Genomic DNA, 26,602 nt, shown 5'->3' with positions numbered 1-26,602 from the left:
AGAAACACTCCCTCAAATCCTACAGCATGTTGAAGACTATGGGCGACGTGCAGGGTAGAGGATTAACTGGACTAACTCTACCCTTTAGCCGGTGAATCACTTTCCTTGACTATTATTGGAATGGCTGCCCTGTACAAAATGGTAACGCTCCCGCAATTGCTCTATGTACTGCAAAACACCTACGTTGAGATTCCAGACACAATGCTTAACAGTATTGACAGTGAATGGCGCCTACTCATATGGAATGGGGCTCATCTGTGCATCACGCTCCCAACATTGCAGAGGAATCCGCCCAATGGGGGTTTGGCTTTGCCAGACATTAGGCAGTATTATAGAGCGACCCATCTTATCACCATTAAAGAATGGATCCAATCATACCTACCGGGGGCTGAGTGATACGCCACCCGCAACCAAGGACTACCGAGGCTCTCTGCATCGCTCTCCCCCGCTGCCGCAGCACTACCCGCGGCCGCAGAGAGGGGAGAGCGTCAACGCCAGAACCACTACCGCCAACCAGACAGCACTGGGACTGCATTTACCAGTGCGCATCGCTCCAGCGGGACGCCGGCTGCAGCGTCACTCCCACACACCCGGAGGCGCATAAGATCGAGGCGCTCCTCACGTGTCGCGGGACGCACGCGGGCGACGCCGGGCTGAGCCCGGGCAGAGGGCGGGCCGTCTGCAGCCATAAGCGGACGACAAAGGACAGGACAGGCCACCCCCTTAAGATCTACTAACATGGGTAAGCGCAAACTATTATGTAATGGGAATGAAAACAGTAAAAAATCTAAAATGCCACGGAAGGCCGACTCAATACTCTCGTACTTGACCTCTGCCTAGGGAGCTATCACGAAAGAAATCGCTAATGCGGAAAAAGAACTGGCCATTTCCAATACACTAGGCACCAAATCTGGCCCAGCCCGCGAGGGGGACAAATCCTCGACCACCCCAGCTGACACTGATACACAGCCTGACGCACTTGTGGATTTATGTCCTAATTTAGAACTTGGTGTCCCTACCATCAAAGCCACAAACGAGAGAGGACAGGCGAAAACTCTGTCACAAGACACGAAGCACGCATCACCAGAGAACCCAGCCAAGCACACTGATACGTTGAGCGAACTTTGGGAAGATGATCTGATCAACAGACTCAACAATAAAATTGAAGGGCTTGTAAACTTACATCTAGAGCCCATTCTAACTGGCATAGCACATAAACACATGTGTGGCAGGACTATTAAAAAAATGTAATGTGATAGAGACCTTTTTACAAGAACACGTGAGCACCTAAAAAGAGACTCCATACCAATGATCTCGTCTGCAGAGGCACATATGGTAGATGGTAAAAGTGGTTCTACGGCAGACAGTAATACACCTATTGTTAGACCAGGGATTAGGAGACCAATGTCGGAGGGATTTATCAGGCAGCCTCCTGCAGGGAAAAAAGTACCCAACACCAAAACGAGCCCTGATACACTGAGCACGCTAAATATAGTTAAAGATATAAATGAATTACCATGTAAATCCAAGTTACATCTTCCCCCACAAGCAGCTCCCATAGTAGCTGTGCTAACAGGGGTTCCCCTCCTGAAAACAAAAGTATATGAGAGCTCTAAATATTTAATGGAGAAGACTAAAAATTGGTGTCAGGGATATTGCAGCGGCAATATGGACATAGCTGCTCATATTAACATGGTGAGAAGGGTGGGCTGGGTAGGCTCTAAAACAAAGACGATTTAAGGGAACTGTGTGGTGATAAACTTCAAGACCCATAATGTGGCAGAGCGTTTGTTCTGGGATGGTTCAAACATGACAAACCTCGGTATTAGACCTCTACCCCTGGGGTATTTTTATCCCCCCCATCAGGTCAAAGTAGGGTTACTCTCTGTACCGATTGTCCCAGCTGGGAACAGAGTATCAGCCCCTGCCCAACATGCTCATATGATACTCAACATGTAACAGATAGAAGCACCCCACCTTGTATCACAAGCAATAACACCCGACCAACACACCCACTGCCCTGCACACTTGCAAATCGCTTTTCTCCCCTCTGGGAGAAAACGATTGCCTAAAAAACAAAGAGGCATTTGTTAGTGCCGCAAGAACAACAATCCAACCATGCAGAATAGTGAGTTGGAACATTGCAGGTGTAAAAGCGAAAATGGGGAACGGCATCTGGATTAGCTATTTAAAAACATTTCATATAATAGCCTTACAAGAAACCTGGGACCATCAAAATAGTTTCTCCTCGGACGGGTACTCTCATTTTCATGTCCCAGCCAGGCAAAGTGGGGCAGGAAGAGCCAGAGGAGGGTTGATCACTCTTTTCTCTTTAGAAATAAAGGGATCGCTCAGACAGCTAGACACAGGAGGCCAAAACTGTCTGGCAGTAGAACTCTCAGTGCCAGACTCAGACAACATATTATTTTTAAATTTCTATAACTCTCAAGACACGGATAAAAATTTCGATATGTTAGAGGAGTTATTATCACTATATAGCAGTAGGTCAATTTCCTTTGAAGTAATCCTAATGGGGGACCTAAATATTCACCCGTGCGAAAACAAGTGTGGGAATAAGACGTATGAGGGCCCACAGTTTTCAGCACACTCTCACTTCAAGCACACCAAACAAGGGGAGGATCTGGAAAACTTTTTAGCTAACCGGAACCACTATGAGTCAGGGTGTTGTGAGGTAGAACATAGGATCCCCACATTCAAAGGGAGGGATAGAGACAGTGGCACAGTCATCGATTATATCTTTTTAACTTCTTTTATGTTAGGATTAGTCTTCAGGTACTTCACAGAGGTCTCAACCTTTAGCGACCATAACCCCGTGATAATTGAACTATCAGCCATGGGAGGACTGTCCCTAAGATCTGCCCCCCAAAGGATGGCAAGAGAGGTTAAACCAATGGACCAAGGAAGAAAACTAAAATGGGGAAAAGTGGTCCCAGAGACCTTTATATCAGAAATCTTATTGAACACAGGGGCTGAGATAAATACCTGCCTGGATGAAATGGTACAAGGTCCAAACGTAATAAATGGATTTAATAACATCTGTGCACATATAAATCAAAAGGTGACAGTCAAGGATAAACGCAAACCCAAAATGGAGATCAGATGGTTTGACAAAAAGTGCTCACTTGCACATGCAGCACTTCTCAAATCCCTAAAGACCATCCCAAGGGACAGGGGGTTGGTAGCCCAAAATAGAGCAGCCTATAAACAAGATATACTCGTTAGAAGAAGGGAATTACGAGATGAGGTATGGACTGACTTGCTATGACCGGAAGTTTTGAAAAACAGACCCAGATTTTGTGAAAAATAGTAAATCAGCCACTGTTCGCAAATAATGTAAACACTGTATTAGATTGTAACATCACTGATGAGGCCTAGATCGCCCACTTTGAGCAGATGTATAGTCTCCCTCAAAGTGGAGATAACCATGAACCAAGCATTAGATCATGTTGCACAGCCTTTGAGGTTCGAGATGGTGGAAATTGAAAGGTCAATAGGGGAAATGACTAAAAACAAGGCCCCAGGCCCGGATGGGGTCCCTGCGGACCTGTTTAGAGCCGCACCTAAGCTGTGGGCACAATTCCTAACAAATGTTTTTAACTCAATAGGGCAGGATAGCATCCCCTCCACATGGGTCACATCAATTATTGAACCAATTTTTAAGAAGGGTTCCAGACAGGACCCCACTTGCTATAGACCCATTTCGCTGATTGATTCCTCTGTAAAAATCTTGGGCTGGGTTTTGCTGCACAGACTGAACAACAGCTTAATCGATAGAGGGGTCCTGTCTAAGGCTCAGTATGGTTTTAAATCAAAACACAGTACCAATGATCAATGTTTGAATTTACACCTTTTAATTACCAAGTACACTGTGGCCAAGGAGGGGTCCATGTATATGGGGTTCATAGACCTCGGCATTTGACCTTGTAAATAGATCCAAACTCTGGAACACCCTGCTCGAAATGGGGATATATGCACCCTTAGTGCATTTTATAGCAGATCTGCACTCAAACCTTACGGCTAAAATCAGAGTGAACACTGATGGAGGATGTTCTAAGCAGTTTGGGTCAGACAGGGGCGTTAGGCAGGGGTGTATTTTACACTTTACATAAATGCCCTAGAACAAACCCTGTGTGAGGGAAATGGTTATACCAGTTCTCCTATATGCGGAAGTCGAAAACCGGGGTAGGCCTACAAAGACTGCTGAATGCTTTTGGCACCTTTATGCAGAACCTGGACTTGAAAGTAAATGCCAAGAAGTCCCAGGTTCTTATCACAGGAAGAAGAAATTTAAAGAACAAAACGAAAACTTTCTTCTGTAATGGAAAAAATGGTCTGTAGGGTCACCACATTTCCCTGTTTGGGGGTGGTTTTCGACCAGAAGGGCACTTGGCGGGCACAAAATCATGGTCGCTCGGTGGCATTCATGATGACAGTCTCAGGGCTCATTGGGTTCAGTAAAAAGCTGGGAGCTAAATTAATTAAGGCAATTTTAAAGGTATATGAATCCAAGTGTTTGTCGGTTGCAACTTACGGGTGTGAAATATGGGGTTACACTATCGAAGAAAAACTACAACAAGTATAGAACAAGTTCTTAAGAAGTGTACTCTCAGTTCCTCAATCAACCCCTGCTTTCTCAACTCACACAGAACTGGGAATCGGGTATATATACGATCAGATTAAAATTGCACCCTTGATTTATTGGCTGAGAATATGGCTGAATGGTGAGATTCCCCTAAACCATTCAATAATCAGGGATTGCCAGAGATTGGACAAAGTACATAAAATTTCTTGGCTGGCATACATAAGAGCTGGGTTCCAGAAAATAGGGCGTATTGGTTTATTTACCTCCCCGGAAACAATACCCAATAAAGACATTGCTGTAACAAACAAAGCCCTCCTGGACCTTTTATCCCAAGAGCAGGAGGAAATAGAGATGGAAAAACCCAGGGTAAGAAAAAACTATGCACTGGTTACCTGTATAGGACCCGAACCATACTTGGTCACGGTTAACAATCCATATCATCGGTTCCTCTTGACCAGATTTCGGTTAAATCTAATTCACTTTACTCTGGGCGTTTATCATAAATGGTGTAGCCCAGAACGGGCAGATCCTTGCTCATGCGACGATTTTTCCACTCAAAAAACCCCACATTTTCTGATGTTTTGTGATAATTTTAACGATTGTAGGAGGAAATATTTATTACCAATTCTTAGAGAAGCAGGATTTGTACAGGTCAGGCCGGCACTTGTGTACCTAAAGTAACTTAGCAAACCTAAAATATTGTTTCATGTTGCTAGTTTTTTAATTGCTGCCAACCGAATCAGGAAAAAGAATGTTACATTTTTACCCCTCTTAAATATCTGTGAACAATAGACCCCATGTTCATAACAATTTCACTAAGGGCAAGCCCACCCTATAGTACTTATACATAAATGTGGTTTTTAGGAAAATTTTAATAAAATGTGAAACATAACTAAAATGTATATTTTTAATATACTACATGGAATGAATTTTAAGAAAAACGTTGTTTTACTTTTAGAATTTTGTAATCAACTGTGTATTTATTGTAATTGATTGTATACTTTTTATGACTGTGTTTTCTTGTCTTTATATGATATTAATTTATCGAAATAAAGGAATTGACTGACTGGATCCAATCAGCCTACGATCACCCGATTTATAGGCTTGAAATGCTATAGTTTAGAGACCATAGATTGTCTTCATTTTATCTACGGCGGTAAGGGGTGCAGTAGATTGCTCCAAGCAACCCAAAGGATGCTGGAGGCATGGAAGAAAGACGAGCGACAACTGAAGTGGGATCACAAATGTACCAGAGAAACCCCATTGTGGGACGGGACTAGGCTAAAAGAGAAGGGAAAGCTGAGTGGTTTCAGGCAGTGGAACCTGATAGGCATTTCTAAAATATGCGCTGTCCTGGAACATGGTGTGTTGGCATCTTTTAATACCCTTCAAGCGAGATATCAGCTTCAGGACACTCAGACATATGCATACCTCTGTTTGAAGCATGCAAGGGTTTAGGTTGGGCTTGATGGGTAGGCACTACCGGAATATGCCCTGCTGGAGGGTCGCCTCCTTCAGGAAGAAATCCCTTCTAAGGCTATTTTGTTTACTTACAGAACATTACTTAATAATTTGCCCGATACATTAGGTCCACTCCGAGCAAAATGGGAAAGGACCACTGGAGTGCTGGATGATGTAGATTAGGAGGCCGCACTCATGCATCCACAAAAAGTTACAATCAAATTGAGGTTGCCTCTCATTCAATACTAAATACTTCACTGCACTTATTTTGATAAAGCCAAATTGTATACAATACGGAGAGCTGAGAGCCCGGAATGCATTCGCTGCCACAAAGAACATGGGACGTTCATACAAAAAACATGTCGCCAGAATTGTGGCTAGGTTTCTACATTTAGCAGTGAGATGGGGCTGTAGGACCTACACTCATCTGGGGTTTCCCCATTTTATGAATCACCATCAGTGTAACTAGACTGAGATCTGCCAGGAGTATCCTGTACTCTTTAGAGGCAGTGAACATCCTAAGTAAATGCAGGGCCAACAGGGCCCCATTTGCTTTAAAGAATTCCCATACATACCCTTTGGGAGTGCAATGAGATACAGGTATACTGGGGAAAGATTGTGGGGGAGCTTAATAATGTACTGGAGGTCCAGATAGAACTGGAGCCAATGTTTCTTTTGTTGGGAATTCCGACAGATGTAGACATCCCGTGGTGCAAACTGCTGGTAGCCAACTTGGGGCTGATAGTAGCCAAATGAGACATTGCTATATATTGGGGGGCCAACAAATACCCAACCTTAACAAATGCAGGGCTAGTCTTGACTCATACATGGTGGCAGAACACGTGACATTTAAGGCCTGGGGCTGTCCTAGGATGTTCCGGAAAATATGGGCCCCCTGGATAAAGTACTACGGTCTGGAGGTGGAGGGAGCCACAGAGGGTAGGAGTCCGTTGTCTGGAAGACCAGAGAATGAGCCTTGAAAGTTGTACAGTGGCTTTCTATTGTGTGTGACCATGAGAAATGTAACAGTGATCCTGTTCCCTTTTGCACCCAGGCTGCTTCAACCCAGTAACAGACTCATCCAGATGGCCAGTTTGTGTGTGTAGCTGCCCTACACTGCCAATATAGAATGCCCTCTACTGTGTATTGTGTATTCATGCTTTTGTTTGATATTTTGGTTTATTATGCAAAACAAAATTAAAATATTCATTTAAAAAACCTGTATCCAGCACTGCATACAAATAGCAATAAACAAAGTGCAGACTCATAAAACAAAAAAACTAATGACATACACCAGTTACAAGGTAAAGTCAATAAATACAAAGCACACGAAGACCTATATACTGTAAAAAAAATCGAACCACTCACTTGCCATAGACCGCTAAACTCACCAGTACCTAATCTGCACAGACACAGCAAGCACCAATGAGAAAACAAAAGAAAATGAAAGAAAAGGCAAGACACAAATACAACATACATTTCACACACATTCAAACAGAAGCTAAATAGGCTGCTATTATTAAAGCATTTTCCAAAAAACACATTCATGCAGGTCATTGATTCTCATTTGGAGTAAACAGTAAAACAGTTTCCTTACCAAATACTTTCAACTACACAGCTTTACCAGTGCAATGTAAAACAAAAATTGTGCACTAAAATAAAAAAGAGAAAAATATTTCTGATCACAAATGATGACATAACATGCAGACCTTTAGCCAAATTACATTTCACAGACAAACATTCCCTAATAGTCTAGTGGCTTCTGCCCCCCTTGGCAATGGGTGAAACATTCAGCCCCAGAAGAAGACTCTTGCCCAAGGGGCAAAAAAGGCAGGTCAGTGCAGCAGAACAGATCATGGCAAGGCAGGAAAATACAGAGCAAGCTCAACAAAGTATAAGTGGCCCTAGGAAGTGGGGCTGACATGGCTGTACTTAAACGTCAAGTCAGCTCCAACAGGAACTCTCCTTCCTTATATCCAGAAGGTCTTGAAGGCATGGAGGACGAGATGTCCCTGAGACATCACACAGGAGTTGAGGGAGGGACAGGCCCTCACCCTAATGACGGTGGACAGTTCTTTAAATCTGTATGCATGAGGAAGATGTCAGGAAGGGGAAATATGTATGGTGTAAATCCATAACAGATAGGTTCTGAGGATGGAATGGAAAGGTTGGTTCAAATGTAGAGTATTATGTTATTGGTTGGGGATTTATATGTTTCTTAACCAAAGAGAGAGAGTTGCAAGTTTATACCAAGACAGACTAGTGTTACTGTTGACATAATAATAATAATAATAATAATAATAATAATAATAATAATAATAATAATAATAATAATAATAATAATAATAATATTATGAATGTGTGTGAATGTTGGGCATGTGGTGCCTCCCATTTTGGTGCGTCCATGTCAGGCATCACTCAACATTAAAATTGAATACGCTGATTTAGAATAACTGGTATGGCTACATGTGAAAAGGCACTAAATCTATGCTTACCTCAAATGTACAAAAATACATGTGCATGCCTGCAAGAATGCTCTTGAGCTGGTTATCCTTCATAAGAAATGGTTTGGCACCAGTGTTGGCATGACATATTCATGGATAGAAGGGGCGTGTTGGGTTGCTCCAGGGGTCCCCTTCACAATTCATAATTCCCTGGTAGACTTAAAGGGCAGTTATATAGATGTGCAGGGAGTGCTCAAATGAAATCCAGCGTCAATATTAGCAGTTTATGCATCCAACGCCAACCTTGCATCATTTTGGACATGTTGACTCAGTCCCTGCCCATACATGCCCCATGTATCATTGGCTAGGATGTCAGCTATCTCCCTGCCATCTACCTGGACAGGTGCAATGCACCATTACTGGGGGCCTATTAGATGGCGGCCACTAAACAATTCAACTAAAGGGCTGTGGATGACCAGGTATCAGAGACATCATGATTATTGCATCAAGAGGTTATAGAACACTCATTTTATTCAAGTCTAAAATTTGTTTCACAACAGAATGGATTTCCTTTATTGTAATGCTGAAGTGGGCTCGGGTATGGCAGATGCAAAATATCTGGAACACATATTATTAGATAACAACCCTTTGAAATTGTCTTTCAATTGGGGCTTGGTACATTTGAGAATACAAGTTGGAAGTTTCCTGTGGTAGCCCTGCAGGACCCAGTGTTCTACTCTATTGTAAGGGAACATACAGCTCAGTATGAACAGACATCTTAGTGGAATACATTTAAAGCTGTACTTAGGGACTGTGTCTTAGGACAGTATATGGACTGAAATGGTCTCTACTGAGTGCTTTTGAGATCTTAACAATCAAACACGAACAGAGTTCAGTGGCAGTGGGACGGTGGACGCTGTTGCGGCACTTGGGCTCTTGCTAATTTTAAAACTGTGTTGTGTTTTAACTGTGTGCACTTTTTACTTGGCTTACCGGCTGCCTTCTTCCTATTCCATCTGCCTGCACCCCTAGCCCCGGTCCGGATCGGCAGTGTGCCGTTACTCGGAGGGCTTACGGGGTCAGCAGGCCGCCATCTTGGGAGGGCAGTCTAGGCTGGGTCAGCACTCCTGACATCACGCTCGAGACCCCACTTAAGCCCAGCCCCATGCGCAGTGGGCGGGACGAAGGCGCGCCGAAGTTGCGCTTCAGTTAAGCCCAGTTAAGCCCATCTGCGCCCGTCCGCGGCCAGCTGGGGCAAGGGGCACCCCACTATGACCGTCTCCTCTCCTACTCTGCTACACAACTCTGTTCGTATCAGGATTCTTGGCCACTCCACCCCGCCACTCTCACATGGGTTAAGGAACTTGGTGTGGCCCGTGCTACGCCCCCTCCCTCCCTCCCTCCCTGCTACCCTGCCTTCCTTGTTTTCCTCCTCCTCTACCCCCTCCCAATCCCTTTCCTTTCCCAGCTCTACTCCCACCTCTACCATCTCGGCCTTCCTTCTGAACACTAGGTCAGTGGTAAAACATCAATTGGAGTTATATAACTGCTTGGACTACTACAGGCCGGACCTTCTGTTTTTAACAGAAACCTGGTTTCGGTCGGACTCCTTACCGAACGTGTTGACAGCTCTCCCCCCCTACTTTGTCCTCCATGCCGATGGCCGGAGGGGAAGATAGGAGGGGGGTGGCCTTGATTGCTCGAGCTGGACTTCACTTTCAGGTCCTCTCCTCCCCTCCCATATTAGCAGTTGACTGTTTAGTAGTGCGCTCTGCTTCCTTTCCGGTTCCTATCATGTGTGTGTGTTGGTCTATTGCTCACCCCAGCCTAGCCCCAGTTTTATTTCCGCCTTTCAGGACTTACTGGCCACACTGGTAGTTAACAATGCATCGGTCCTAGTTTTAGGGGATTTCAATTTCTTGCCTAACGACCCGGCGGAGGATGCCTTGTCTAGAGACTTCCCCCACCTTCTACTTAGCCTTAATTTTGTCTCACAGATCCATACCACCACCCATTCTCATGGCCACACTCTAGACCAAATCTGGACTATTAATGTCCCGGTCACCGCCCCCTCCGTCACTCCGTGTGCATGGTCTGACCATTTTATGATTTCTTTTTTCTTAGACCTCAGCCTAGCAAAAAAACCTTCCTTCCCCAGAAATACCTGGGCTAGGAATTGGAGTAGAGTGGATATCCCTTCCCTCTCTGCCTCTTTGTCAACCTTGTGCCCGGATCTAGTTGACCTTGCCCCTCTGTCTCAAGTAGCCACGCTCAACAGTTGGCTTTCGACGGCTTGTGACCAAGTGGCCCCCATGAGGCGCGTCACGGTTAGACACGCACATGATGCTAATAAGTGGTTCTCCCCTGGCCTTAAAGCAAAAGAATTGGAGGTGCGCCAAGCAGAGCGCACTTGGAGGCTTGCCTATTGTCCCACTCTTAAAGCACGTTATACAGCTGTCCTTAATGAATATAAAAGTGACATCCTCCACGCTAAGACCAAATACTTTTCGGGGAGGATCCTTGCCGCAGAGAACCAGCCAAGAGAAATCTTTGCCACTGTGCGTGAGCTGGCCTCCTCTGATAGGATATCCCTCAAACCCCCCCCTTCTGTGCGACTCCCTCAACAAATTTTTCGTTGAGAAAGTCGCATTGATTAAGGCTAACATACCCGTCTCTTACCATTCCTTTTGTGATCCCCAGCCTCCGCCAATAGGTCTGTCCTTACCCATATACAGACGTTGACCAAAGAAACTCTTCTTCCTCTCCTGGCTCGTGTTAAGTCAGGATCCCCTGCTGATACTTGTCCAGCTCATGTCCTATGTAAAAAAAATTCTGATTCGTTTTTGCCCCCATCTCACCTTTATGAATGATTACCTCAGACAAGGTATAGTTCCTAGCCCTCATAAAACGGCCACCATCATCCCCATCTTAAAGAAGCCTGGGGCCGACCCCTCCCTCCCCGCAAATTATCGTCCAATTTCCCACCTCCCTTTTCTGGGCAAGGTCCTTGAGTCCTACGTCACCCAGGTACTCAGCTCCTTTGTGGAAGACAGTGGATATCTTGCCTCTTGCCAGTCAGGCTTTCACCCTCGACATTCGACCGAGAAGGTCGTCATCTCAGTTCTGGACCAGCTCAGGGAGGGGTTGGATTCAAACACCCCTCAGGCTCTCGTCCTTCTAGATCTGACACGGTTGACCATTCAATTCTTTTGTCCCGTGCCAAGGCGGCGGGCTTGGGGGGCTCGATACTGACCTGGCTTAGCTCCTTGCTGAGCGACCAGACCCAGGCCATCCATCTGGCTGACTTTTCTGCTCCTCCTTGCAAAGTGCAGTGCGGTGTCCCCCAAGGGTCTTCCCTTTCCCCTTTTTTTTGTTTATTTGGTATATCTTTCCTCTTGTTTTTGCATTACAACGGATGGTGGTCACGGTGTATAACTACGCCAATGACCTCCAGCTTATTTTTAATTTTTCCTCCTCATCAGCCGGTATCCACAGTTTCCAATCAGTCATGCTGTTTATCCGGGATTGGATGAATTGTAACCAACTCAAACTCAACCTGGATAAGACCAAGTTAGTCCTGACCGGTGGCAGCGGCAGCCCCTGGTCCCCCATTTTTTGGCCCTCCTCTCTCGGTCCCCCTCCCTCTCCCTCAGTCTCAGTTAAAACACTAGGTATCACATTAAACCAACATCTCACACTTCACTCCCAGATCATTTCTGTTCTTTCCTCCTGTTTCTTCATTCTTCGCACTATCCAGAAGATTTCCAGGTTTTTTTCTCTCCCGGCCCTTAAGCTGATCCTTATGGTGATGGTTCTATCGCGGTTGGACTACAGGAACATCCTGTATAACGGTGTTCCTGCTTATGCCCTTCAACGCCTTCAGTTAGTGCAGAATCAGGTGGCTCGCCTGATTCATGGTTTACCTAAATTTCACCACACCATACCTTTACTCAAAGCACTAAACTGGCTGCCTATTAAAGAGTGGGCTCTCTTTAAGATGGGCTGTATGACTTTTTAAGCCTGTGCAGGGATGGCCCCTGCTTTCATTTCCTCTGCAATCCAGGCCTATCACCCTACTAGAGAGCTGCGCTCCTCTTCCAAATGCCTTCTCTCAGTTCCTCGCTTTAAGAAATGCAGAATGGGAGGCTTGAAATTTTTCGTCCTCGCCCCATCATTCTGGAACACACTCCCACTCGCCATGAGATCGGCTACCTCCTACATGGAGTTTCGTAGAGCCCTTACAACTTTCCTTTTCCGGCAAGCCTTTTCATCCTAGGCACCCGCCCTCCTACCCTTTGTATTAGCATCCTCCAGCGCCAAGAAACCGCATGGTATACGTCTGCTTTATAAATTCTTTTAAATTCAAATTCAAATTCAAACACCCCCATAGGTTTGATGTGTCTGCAACTGAAAGACATAATAGATACACAGGAAGAAATTAACACATTCTCTTGAGATTAATACACTTTGCTCTATGATTTCCCTCTAAAAGGAAAGAAAGCAATGTTTGAGGAGTATTCAGGAAGGATTAGGTTACTTAGAATTCATCTGCTACAAAGTCTTGAATTCGAGGATAGACTTGAAAGAAGTTATACAACTCTCACTGAAAGGAATTGTGAGAGGTTAAACTCCAGGCGTGAATGGTCTATCTGCTGACTTTTACATTGCATTTGCCACATGCCTGATATCCTGATTGTTATCCGTTTACAAGGTTTACAAGGTGGCTAGAACCACCGATCACTTATGGCATGCACACGAGAGGGCTTCATGCTAGTCTTTCTGAAAAGAAGGAGTAATCCTGTGTATATAGCCTCTTTTCACCATTTGTCCTTAAATATTCTAGAAAGTCTTTGGGAAGAATATAGCATATCTTTTCACAATCATTGCAATCACAAAAGCGTTATTTTGAGCAGTAACACTTTCCTCAATCTAGGGAGGTTTGTCCATTTTTGGAGGGTTGGTTGAGCAGATGGAAACAGCATTGTGTGTCTCTATGGACAATGGGACTGTATTTGATACCTTAGGTGCATCACCTACTAGAAGTGTTACGTAGGACGGGTAGTGTCCCTGAGACCCTAGATTTGATCAAGTTATTGTATTCAGAAAGGCTGGCAATGGTGTGCACGGTTCAGATGATTTCTAAGAGCTTCACAAAAGTGACGGATACAAGACAGGTTTGTTTTCACACTGGATATTGAGTCATTGGTCTGCTTGTTGTATATTAATAGCCTCTGAATGGGGATTAAAAGTTGGCATACAATTTCTCTATATATGATGATGATCAATGTTCCCTCTAATTTTTAAATATAAAAAAATAGGCGCTGCAGTCAAGGCTATGTGTGCCAGGAACCAGTCCGCGTGTGTGGGTGCAGCGTCTAATGAAAGAACATTAAAGTGAAAATCCTATGGGGCGTTTTTACATACCCTAGCTTGGCTCCATTAAGAAAACAAATGCAGCAAGTGCAGGAGCTTCTTGTTGCTGAATGTGTGGACAGGTCTCTATTAAAAGGAAACTTACCTGCCATTCCCGTCAACGTGACCACTCTCTCTGGTGATCTGCTGTGTGCGCTTCACATTGGACACTGCGCTCTTGGGCGGAAAAAGGTGCGCGGGCGCGCAGGTGCGCAGTCTGCTTGGAAAATAGATGATGATGTGTTACTTTATCTGTGCAACAATGCCATCAATTTGGAGTTATTAGTACAATTTCTCAATGAGTTTGGAAGGATCTCTAGACTGAAAATAAATTAGGGTAAGTTGTGCCTGTTTCCTCTGATTAAGCATTCTGGCATACAATCCCAATTAGTGGTGATTTGATACTATTGATTATCTGCAAGTGCATTACTACAAGTAGTTCCTATATTCCCAATAGGCTCTGTGCATTGGAATAATATATACTGTAGTTTAGACGTAGGACTGAAGTCGACTAGGTCTCTACCGGATATATTAGACTTAATTGTGAGTGCCAGTTAGCTCTGAGGTCACTAGAAACTTTCTCGAATAAACAAGAAGGGATTAGTCTCTGACAACCATATAACATGAAAACTTTGTTTCCCCAGAATGAAACGTATCTCTAGAGTCGCGGAAACAATAGACGGCTATTTCACTCAGTCAATCATGCATGCTTAGTTTCACCAGAATTGCGTTAGAAATAGAGAAATGGGCGTTTTCAATAAAAGTATTTATTGAACAGTCTTATTTCATAAGCATAAGAAATGCACTGCTACAATTTCAATGCTAGTTAAAAAGTATGAGGCATATAATACCAATAGTATTATAAAATGGTACTGTAAAAGCATGATATGGTTTCTAAGCCATAAACATATAATACATAAAATGCATCAAATACATACAGTGATAAAATTATGGCTAAAAGTACTCAATTGGAGCTTCTAACGTACGCCTACCCCAGTGTACCTGAGTGAGGAGTAGTTTAAGTTTTAGTATTTCTCTGCCAAGAATCTGTTCAAGAATTCTCTAGGGATCTAATCAGATCCTTACCTTAGTTTTAGAATGATAGAGGTCTTGTATCTCTCTCTCAGGACTCGATCTCCCAGCAACCTGCAAGGGTAGCTTGGAAACACTGGAGCTAGATTTCTCGGCAGGAGAAAAGACAGCGTCTTTACAGTGCGTCATTTGTTGGGTCGGCTTCCTTCAGCACTTGCATCAGCAGGGCGTCGGGCAAGTAGTTAGTCGATCTGCTCCGGAACCACCGTGTGTTTGACTGGGCAAATGTAGGCATATTTATATCCCTGAAGGTGCCGAGTCTGACGTAATATCATCACCAGTGCCTTAGTTCCTTGAAAACTCCCGGATTTCTTGGATAAATCAGTATTCAAGCAGGGGGAGGTTCCTGACTGCTGAGGGCTGGTTTTACCACAAAATCAATGTGGATTCTGGGAGTTTAGTGGAAGTAGCCATGCTGTATTAGGGCTGTGCAGGCTACAACTAAATAAGGCAATGATTCTTTATGTCTGTATAAGGACTGGATGGTTTATAAGTATATATGGGCATGAATCAGGAAAAGTTACACTAGGGTCCTAGATTCCCACATAACACCCACTCCAGGAATGTCAAGTTCAATAATACATAAGCACTGAACATATGTCAAAGCAAAGTGTTTACAATCCGACCCCAAAATACAGAAAATGCATTTGCAAATGGGTTTGTTTGCATGAAGGGAGTATACATCCTGTAAAAATCATAGGCATCATGAAATCAAATATAAACTATGAGCATATATCTTCACAATATATAAAATGAGAGTACAGTGATTAATCGATACCTGAGATCAATCCCATAGTATAATTGTCTTTGTAATCGAAGTTGAAGACAAATATTGTCAATTAGGAAGTACAAGCTTGAAATCTTGTTCTCTAAGAATAGTTCTACTTTAAGCAGATTACTCTGTTCCAAAAGTTCTATTTTGGAAAAAAGTTCAAATTAAATGGATTTGTTTTGAAAAAATGAAGGCCGAATTGCAGGGTTCAGGTAACGCTGTGTGAAATATTTAAAAGTTAAAACATCAGGTCATCTAGGATTGTAAAGAAACCGTCTACCGTGGTAGGTGAAAGTGGAACCACTTCAGTTAGCAGATCAAAAGTGCAGAAGTGTGGATCATCGCCGTCAGCGTTTGATGCATTAGTAATGTCCGTAGTAGATGGTACCTGTGTGCCTGTAGTTTCTCGCATCTCACCCTCAGTTAAACTTGCCGGTGAGACCTCAATGATGCCGTCATCAGAATTGGCAGCTGTTGGGGGCAACACGATGCATGAGCTGTTACAGGACCTAGCAAAGCATCGACATCCGATGGCAGTACGGATGGTAGTGTAAGACAAATGTCCAACACGCATTCCTGACCGCAAAGCAGGCATCGAAGAACAGGTAAGATGCAATCTTGCCAGATTGGTCTGAACAAAAGAAACCACATTGAGTTCAGATCTCTTAAACGAGCCAAGCCAAGAATCTGTGAAATCCTTTCACGATATCTCATTGCAAGGAGGCATTGTTCCATGGTAGTTTCGGTGTTGTTGGTGACCGGACTTGCCATATTGGAGAAGAAGGAATAAAAATAGTATTCCTGCTACTAGTCCCAAGATGAGGCAGGCCGCCAAACACAGTGCACGAAATTGGGAAAAAATCAGAGGACTGCTTCGAATGGTGTTAATAGTCCCAAAAAAACTGTCTTAAATACATGTGCGATGTCCGTTGATATCATACATGTTTAGGATTTGACTTAACATTTCTACGAAATGCACTGGGCAATTTGCTGATAATAATGCATGTATCTCTGCAGAAGACCTTGCTACTTGCAGATCATACGTTTCTCTAGACGATGTCAGTGGCACATTTTTTTGTAAAAGAATAGCTTTCATTCTGCTTAAAGTATCAATTTGTATAGAAGAAATAGTCAGTGAAGGCCATACAGCCGTCTCCCTTTCTGTCTCTGTTTTGGGATACAATACTTGCATACAACAAGTGACCGTGGACGACACAATTACGAGATAACTTTTTCCTGGCAACATGCCACAACAGCTGTGATCATTCAACATAACGTAACTGCCATTGGATTGCTGCCTGAAAACCGGTATTATCGTAGGAGAGGGCGAGGGGTGCAGGTGGCATGAAAGGTTATTTGCACAACCATCACAGGCCCCGTGTAAATTAACTTCATTGCACAGAAGTGTACCACTTAGTGACGTTTTGCCATTATTGCCACTAAGGAAAACTTCATGTCCCCCATTCTAACACTTTTGTGTATATGGTAAAACCCAGGTCGACTTAATGTATTCTTTACCCAACCTTTCATACAGGCCAGCTGGTACATGCTCTAGAAAATACTGAAACTGGAATGTCGTGACTAGAATTGAAATAGGGCCATGAATTATCCACTCAATCGTAGGTTTCTCAGAAACTGTCAATTGTAATATTTCGAGTTTTTCAATGCTCAGCACCGTATAGTCTGCTCCTCTTTGCGCCAAAGATATTTGTTTTTCTGTAAGGTTAAATACAGCAAACAATGACGCTGTATTGATTAGATGCCATGGCTCATAGCCAGAACACAGATTTTGCAACGTCCAGCCTAACAGCATGATAGAACGTAATTGAGACTCACCATGTTGTAACTTTAGTAAGTCTTGTTCTATGATGTCTATAGCAAATGACAGGATGCTGTCCATACATTATATTCTGGGGGACAGAGTCGTTAACCCATTGTCCACTACAGAAAGAGCTTTCTCCAAATTAATACGATCAATTTCCTGTATGTTTTCTGCAGTCCTGTCGCAACATGACGTGACTAACGCATTTCAGTGTGGTACTCCGCATTACTGCACTGAAATGCATTGTCACGCATATGCTGTCTGTGTGGTGGTTGTCACAGAAAGCAATTAATAAAACTTGAAATCTGTGGCTTGCCCGTGACTTTGGCGCGCTGCTCCAGCAGGCTTGAGGATCTCAGCTGAGCTAAGGCTGCTGGCAGCCTCACTGAACGGTTACAGTGTAGTGCTTTCAATCCAGCGGCGCGCTCTCACTTGTCAGCAGAACGTCATTGCGGTGGACGTCACGTCGCTTCCTACTTCTGTAGCGCAGGCGGCTCGCTAGTTTTTCATGTCCGGAGGTAAGAAGCCTATAATCCCGGATGGAGGGACTGAGAACAGGATAATACAGTGGCCAGAGCGCTACAAATAATCACGTCCGGAGCCCTACAGATATTGATGGCAACTGAGCCTGAGCGCTACAAATTATCACATTTGGAGCTCTGGATATATTCATGGCACCTGGCTGTGACGCTAGCAGCGCTTCCTGCATTAGCTCTCACAGGCCTGGGCTGCTGTGTGCTGCACCATTTTACACCCCCCCTGTGAGAAGTTGGCCTGGTATATAATGCTCACTAGTTCTAGTGATCACTTTGTACCATGCCAAGCAACCCTTATGATGATGGTTGTAATTCAACCTTGTAGACCAGTTATCCTAGTGGTAACGTGGACAAAGCAGTCTTAGGCTAAACTCTGAAAGGCATGTGAAGCCAGCTGTTATACCATACACAACCCCCTTGAATACCAAATGAAAGGGACACCACACAGATATATATTGAAAATATATATTGATTTATTAACTATAAAATCCCCTGGACTCTTTATGAGTACAGAAGCACAAGCGTAAAATCACAAGACAGTTTAAAATACACAAAAGTTGCACAATATGGATGAGCCCTAGGGGCCACCTAAACCATATACTAAATAAGTGGTATAAGAGATACCAGGAGGAAAGTGAAGAGGCCTAGGGCCTTGGGAATCGCTGGAGCTATTCGAGACTGGAGTTAACTAAGTCGGGAAAGGCCCACGGGACTCGGGTGCAGTGTTCAAAGTGCACGCACTTCTCAATACAAAGTCTATGGTGCGTAAAAAGCACAAAGTTAGAAAGTTAGGAACCTTCCGAGTGACCTACGGAGCTGAAACTTAAAACACAGGCCCTTGGGATGTGTACCAGTGCAGGAGCACCGGCGGAGCTGAGTTACCTCACCCACAGGAAGCGGGTGCACAGGGTCGAAGATGTGTCGGGTTTCGTCACGCTGGTCGATGGTGCTTGGAGCAGGAGATGCTGCAGGCGGCTCGATGAGAAGAGTTCCGGTGGATCCAAGGGTGGATCTGAAGATGTGAAGACCTGAAAGCAGAGGGGACAGTGTTCAAAGTCACTAGCCAGTGACTGCCGTGGAACCAGAGTGGAACCAGGTGATGTCGGGTGCAAACAGGCGTTGTCGGGTAGCTTCTTTCTGCAGCCACGTGGATACCCGGGGTCGAGGACGTCCAGGAGTCGGTCACGAGCTGTCCCACGTAGGCTTCTCGCTGTTGGCGGTGTCGGCGACCTGATCGGAGCAAACAGGCCTTGGCAAATGCAAGCCACGCAGAAGTTGAAAGATGCTGTTCACTCGGACCAGCAAGGTCAGAGCGGGTGCTCCTTTTCACAGGAGCTTGGGTAGGTCTGGAGCAACCAGACCTGCTGTTTAAATCTTCGGGTTCGTCGCCAAGATGGCCGCTGGCCGCGTGGCTAGTGGCCGGGATGGCGCGTCGAGTGGCACAGTGCAAAAGGGCCCCACGCAGATCGTGGAGATGCTGGGGGGCTGATCTTCGGTGCAAGGGCTGCTCGGTGGTGGGGGTTCTCAGTCCCCAAAGCACAACGTCGAGGATGCCTCAGAAGCTGCGCAGTCAGCTTTACGAGTGTCTTCCAAGAGGTCCGGTCCCACGTCACTCGGTGCCTCCACGGGTCCCTTCTTTGCAGGGACTGTGGATCGGGCTCTGAGAGGTCTGGGAATCTGGTTCTTGTCGGGCTCTGGGCTCGGGCTCCGGCGGGAGGCGGCGGCAAAGCAGACGTCGAGTTGCTGGTTGGTACCTGTGTTCACAGGGTGGTCACTCCTTGGCCACAAGGGAGATTCTTCTTCAGTCTTCTGTGCAGCAGAATGTCGAAGTCCAGTCTTCTTCTTAGTTTAAGTTGATTTCGGGATGATCTGCTGTGCAATGGCACTGCTCCCCCTCTTATTCCAATCTAGGGGGTGGATCACCTACTAGGTCCCTCCTCTGGGAGGAACCAGGAAGGGGGGCGGTTACACCCCCTTTCCTTTGTCCAGCTCCGCGCCAGGACTGGGGCTGGAAGGCCCCAGAACCGGTTTGGGCTGGCCTATGCACGGGGACACCTTGTGTGCCCCGGGCATGTCTGATTCTTTTCAGCCCTGTCCTACCTAATACACAAAATCCTGTCTGGGGTGGTGCTCGCACCTCCCAAGGCAGGAAACCCTTTGTCCAGGCCACCATCTGCCGAGTTTCGGTCAGCAGCAGGAGGCCAGACTTGTGTCTGTGGTGGCAGCGTCCATTTTGTGGAGCTGAGGCTCTGTTTAACTTTAACCGGGGTTAAGGCTACACACATGTCGTGTCCCTCTAGAAGGGTGGAATGCTATCCCCGTCGCCAGAACTGGCGAGGGGATAGTATTCCAATTCGTATGACACCTTACTCGACATGTTTTGATAAAGCCAAACCAAAGATAGCATTTAACCGCGAGGATTATAATGCACTTAAGAGTATATGGTATGGCAATATCCCGGAACAGCTTAGGGAGTGGTTCCCGACAGCTGCAGACAGGCTCAGCTCATGCTAGAGCACCATCTCACATATTTCCAAGCACTCTGCCTCCAGGATTGATGAGGCCTTCCATAGGAGTGGCTGATAGGAACATATGTGTCCAGTTTAGGGTTAGGCACAGGCATACTGTACCTAAGTAAGAGGTGGTTACACCGACTTACCCCAGCTGAGTGTTCAGCCAGTTGTGTCCAAGATGGAGGCCAGGCCAGGGGTGGCACAATACGTGCTGCAGCCCCTGGTAGGCCTTGGATACACCTATGCCCTGGGCACCTAGGGTGCACTATTACAGGGGCTCATAAGGTGAACCAGTTCCAATTCGTAATGCACCTAGAGTGCATGGGCATCAATTTAGAGAGAGAACAGCAGGCTGTGGGTCTGATTAGCAGGCCCACAGCCACATTAAGTCAGAAACCAGTGAAGCAAAAAGCAAAAATTTGGGGTGACCATAGGATAGCAGACCCTACTCTCCTACATAACCCCCCCCCAAACGCAGGGACATTAGACTAACCTTGACCAGTTGTGTCTTCATGTTCTAAGTGGAAGTACCTGGAGAGACCATCTGCGTTGCCATGGTCAGTCCCTGGGCGGTGCTCCACTGTAAAGTCCATCCCCTGTAGGGAAATGGACCACCTGAGTAGTTTGGGGTTTTCACCCTTCATCTGATTAAGCCATAGGAGGGGCTTATGGTCGGTCTGAATCTTGAAGTGAGTGCCAAATAAGTATGGTCTCAACTTCTTCAGGGCCCACACCACAGCAAAGGCCTCCCTCTCTATAGCTGACCAACGTTTCTCTCTGGGGGTCAGCCTTCTGCTAATGAAAGCAATGGGCTGGTCCTGGCCATCTACATTAAGCTGTGAAAGCACTGCTCCCACTCCCAACTCAGAAGCATCTGTTTGGACAATGAACTCTCTTGAGTAGTCAGGACTCTTCAGGATAGGTGCAGAGCACATGGCCTTCTTCAGGTCATCAAATGCCTTTTGACAGATTTCTGTCCACTGAACCTTTTTGGGCATCTTCTTGGATGTCAGATCATTAAGAGGAGTCACAATGGACCCATAGTTCTTAACAAACTTCCTGTAGTACCCAGTCAGGCCCAAGAAAGCTCTGACCTGAGTCTGGGTAGTTGGAGGGGACCAGTCCTTGATGGTCTGGATCTTACTCTCCAGTGGTTGAACTTGGCCTCCACCTACAAGGTGGCCCAGGTATACAACCTTGCTCTGCCCTATCTGGCACTTTGTTGCCTTGATAGTGAGGCCTGCCTTCTGCAGAGCCTCAAGCACTTCCTTCAGGTGGATCAGGTGATCCTCCCAGGTGGAGCTAAAGACAGCAATATCGTCCAGATAAGCTGCACAAAAGTCATCCAACCCAGTGAGGACTTGGTTCACCAACCTTTGGAAGGTGGCAGGTGCATTTTTCAAACCAAAGGGCATCACCACAAACTGATAATGCCCACTAGGGGTAGAAAATGCTGTCTTGGCTTTAGACTCCTCAGCTAACCTGATTTGCCAGTAGCCAGCTGTCAAGTCAAATGTGCTCAAATATTTGGCAGAAGCCAACTTGTCAATGAGCTCATCTGCCCTTGGAATAGGGTGTGCATCTGTCCTGGTGACAGCATTGAGTCCTCTGTAATCCACACAGAACCTCATCTCTCTCTTGCCATCTTTGGTGTGAGGTTTGGGGACCAGAACCACTGGGCTAGCCCAGGGGCTCTCTGAAGGCTCAATGACACCTAATTCCAGCATCTTTTGCACCTCAGTCTTTATACAGTCCCTGACGTGGTCAGGTTGCCTGTAAATTTTGCTCTTTACAGGAAGACTGTCACCAGTGTCCACCACATGGGTACACCAGTTAGTCTGACTGGGTGTCAATGAGAACATATGCCTGTATGCCTGTAGAACTTGTCTGCAGTCATGTTGCTGATGTTCAGTGAGGCTGCCACCTAAGGCCACACCATCAACTGAGCCATCCTCAGGGTTCTGAGTGAGCAGGTCTGGGAGAGGGTCACTCTCTTCCTCCTGTCCCTCATCTGTAGCCATGAGCAAGCCCATGTCTGCCCTGCTGACATATGCCTTCAATCTGTTCACATGGAGCACCCTGTGGGGGCTCCTGGGAGTTCCTAGGTCCACCAAGTAGGTAACCTCTCCCTTCTTTTCCAGAATTGTATGGGGTCCAGACCATTTGTCTTGGAGTGCTGCTGGGGCCACTGGCTCCAACACCCATACCTTCTGTCCAGGCTGAAATTCAACAAGGACAGCCTTTTGGTCATGCCAAGCTTTTTGTAATTCTTGGCTAGCCTCAAGGTTTTTGGATGCCTTTTCCATGTACTCTGCCATCCTGGAGCGGAGACCAAGTACATAGTCCACTATGTCCTGTTTAGGCTTTTTGAGAGGTAACTCCCATCCTTCCTTCACAAGACACAGGGGTCCTCTTACAGGGTGCCCAAACAACAATTCAAAGGGGCTGAAGCCAACCCCCTTTTGAGGGACCTCTCTGTAAGCGAACAAAAGGCAGGGCAGAAGGATGTCCCATCTTCGCCTGAGCTTTTCAGGTAATCCTTTAATCATGCCCTTTAGGGTCTTGTTAAATCTCTCAACAAGCCCATTGCATTGTGGGTGATAAGGAGTGGTGAACTTGTAGTTTACACCACATTCCTTCCACATAGCTGTCAAATATCCAGACATGAAGTTGGTACCTCTATCTGATATTACCTCCTTAGGAAACCCCACTCTGGAGAAAACTCCAAGTAAGGCCCTGGCCACAACAGGAGCTGTTGTGGTCCTAAGGGGAATTGCCTCTGGGTACCTGGTGGCATGATCCACTACCACCAGTATGAATCTGTGCCCAGATGCTGTAGGGGGATCCATTGGACCAACAATATCAATCCCCACTCTCTCAAAGGGAACCCCCACCACAGGTAGTGGTATCAGGGGGGCCTTTGTTGTTCCACCTGCTTTACCACTGGCTTGGCAGGTTTCACAGGAGCGACAAAACTCCTTGGTGTCTTCAGACATGTGAGGCCAGTGAAAGTGAGGGACAAGCCTGTCCCAAGTCTTGTTCTGGCCTAGGTGTCCTGCTAAAGGAATATCATGGGCCAAGGTGAGTAGGAAGCCCCTAAATTGCAGAGGTATAACCAACCTCCTGGTAGCACCAGGCTTGGGGTCTCTAGCCTCTGAATAAAGGAGTCCATCGTCCCAATATACTTTATGGGCACCTTGAGCATTCCCAGCAGCCTCAGCAGCAGCCTGCTGTCTGAGGGGTTCAAGAGAAGGACAGGTTAACTGAGCCTGCCCCAAGTCTGCCCTAGAAGGTCCCCCTGTCCCCAGAAACTCAACCTGATCAGGTTCAAGTTCTTCAGGGACAGTTCCTTCAGGGGTCTCTAGATCAGTTTCCTGTGAAGCCTGATCCTCACTTGTAGGCAGTTGGGAAGGCACAGCCTTAACCCTCCTGTTCTTCTTCTTGGGAGGTACTTGGTCCATTGTTCCAGGATCCAAGACCTGAGGTTCAGAGAGGCACTTTTTGGCCTGTGACCTGGTCACAGCAAGGACATGTGATGATATCCCTAACATCTCTGCATGAGTCCTGTACTCAACTTCTGACCATAGAGAGTTCTCCAGGTCATTGCCCAACAAACATTCTACTGGGAGATCAGCACTAACCACAACTTTCTTTAGGCCAGTTACCCCTCCCCAGGAAAAGTTAACAAGTGCCACACTATGTGTAGTAGTGACATTGCTGGCATTGGTCACCAGGTAATCATCGCCTGGCATGTATTGTCCAGGGTCCACAAAGTTAGGTGTCACCATAGTGACACTGGCACATGTGTCCCTGTAAGCTTGAGCCACTTTGTTGTTAATCAAAGGTGTCTGTCTGTATTTGCCCAGGTTACTGGGACTTATGTCAGGGGTCAAATCTATGTCCCCTTCACAAACCAGAACAGCCTGTGTAAGGGTTCTGACTAGGTCAGAATCTCCTTCAGTTCCCAAAGTGATTCCCACTAAACCCTTGGCTTGAGGACCAACACTGCTAACTGTACTAGTGGGTGCAGGTGCCTTAGGGGCGGCAGTGTTGGGGGCTCCACCCTTTTTACACTCACTTGTCCAGTGAGAGGTGTTCTTACAAGTTTTACACCAGGGTTTCTTCTGACCTTCTTTCTTCTTCTTCTTGGAAGTTTGGGACCCACCCTCTGTCTCAGTTTGGGGCCCTGTTGAAGACTTCTGGTCTTTAGCTTTCTGCTCCCCACCCTTCTGGTCTGTTTTCTTCTGGTCACCACCCTGGTTCTGGTTCTGGTTCTTTTGCTTAACTCTGGTTCTTACCCATTTATCTGCCCTCTTTCCCAATTCTTGGGGAGAGGTCAAATCTGAGTCAACCAAATGTTGATGCAACTGCTGGTTCTGACAATTATTTAAAATTTGTTCTCTCATCAGCAAATTGTACAATCCTTCATAGTCTGTAACCTTGCTTCCCAGCAACCATCCCTCCAGAGCCTTAGTGGCACACTCAACAAATTCAGACCAGTCCTGAGTCTGTGTCTTCTGGGTATCTCTGAACATTAACCTGTACTGTTCAGTGGTTAAGCCTAACCCATCAATCAGAGCACTCTTCAGGACCAGGTAGTTTCTAGAATCCCCATCACTAACTGTGAGGAGTCTGTCTCGGCCTCTACCTTCAAAGGAGAGCCACAAGATTGCTGCCCACTGCTCCTGAGGGATCTGCTGTACTCTGCAGGCTCTCTCCATTGCAGTGATCCATTTATGGATGTCATCCCCAGCTTTGTAGGGGGGCACAATCTTACTCAGGTTTCTATTATCAAAAGACCTGTCTTTATCCTTGTGGATATTGCTGCCACCAGTGGGTTCTATTACCCCACTCTCTCTAGGCTGTCTTGCTCTAGCAAGTTTCTCCTTAGCCAGGGCAACCTCTAACTCTTGCCTCTGGATCCTAAGCTCAGCCTCTCTCATCTTGGCCTCATGTTCCCTTCTCTGAGGGCTAGTCATCTCCTTTCTGGAGTGACCATGAGAGCCTCTAGAGACATGGGAGGTGTTGGATTCACCTGAGTGATGCCTTCTCCTCCTATGGCCCTGGGTAAGTCCACCTGGGGGTCTGAATGGGTTGTTACCTGATTCATTCCCAAGTTGACTTAAGTTAGCCTGGTTCAGTCTACTGACCAGCACCTGACTATCTCTGTCATCATCTGACTCACTGCTTTCCACCTCCTCCTCCTCTTCTTCTTCTTCCTCTTCATCTACCTGAGGAGCTCCAGTGGTGGAGGCTTCCTCATCTACTAGGATGATAGGGGTAGGGGTGTCTACAGTGTCATCCTCTGAAGGATGGCCTCCTTCAGCATTCCCTGTGGGGTTTGCTTTAGAGGTCTTTAGAGCCTCAGACTGATCCAAGAGCTCTCTTAGGTGGTCTGTAGTAGGGGTAGGCCCTGTCTTCAGACCCCTTAAGACACAAAGCTGTCTTAATTCCTTAAAAGGAAAAATAGCAAACTGGGATGGTGCCCTTGGAGGGTCACTCTCAACAGGAGTAAGTCCACTGGACCCCTCTGTTCCAGACATTGCTCTAGTGTGGGTGGATGTGTTGCAATCTACCTACACTGGTGTTTACCTACTAAACCTATCTGGTAGTTGTAGCTAGGGTGTGCTACTCCCTTTGCTCTACAACAACTAAGTTCAGTAGAACTTAAGTATACTAGTCTTGTTTTATATGTACCTAGCAGGTACCTGTGTGATCTTTCAGATGATAATCTCAAAGATTGTAATGGTAAAACAACAGCAAGCTCAGATCCCAATCCGCTGCTCACCAATGTGAGAAGTTGGCCTGGTATATAATGCTCACTAGTTCTAGTGATCACTTTGTACCATGCCAAGCAACCCTTATGATGATGGTTGTAATTCAACCTTGTAGACCAGTTATCCTAGTGGTAACGTGGACAAAGCAGTCTTAGGCTAAACTCTGAAAG

Source organism: Lissotriton vulgaris, chromosome 4_1, assembly GCF_964263255.1.
Source record: "Lissotriton vulgaris chromosome 4_1, aLisVul1.2, whole genome shotgun sequence".
NCBI classification, from domain to species: Eukaryota; Metazoa; Chordata; class Amphibia; order Caudata; family Salamandridae; genus Lissotriton; species Lissotriton vulgaris.
This window is presented reverse-complemented; position numbering follows the sequence as displayed.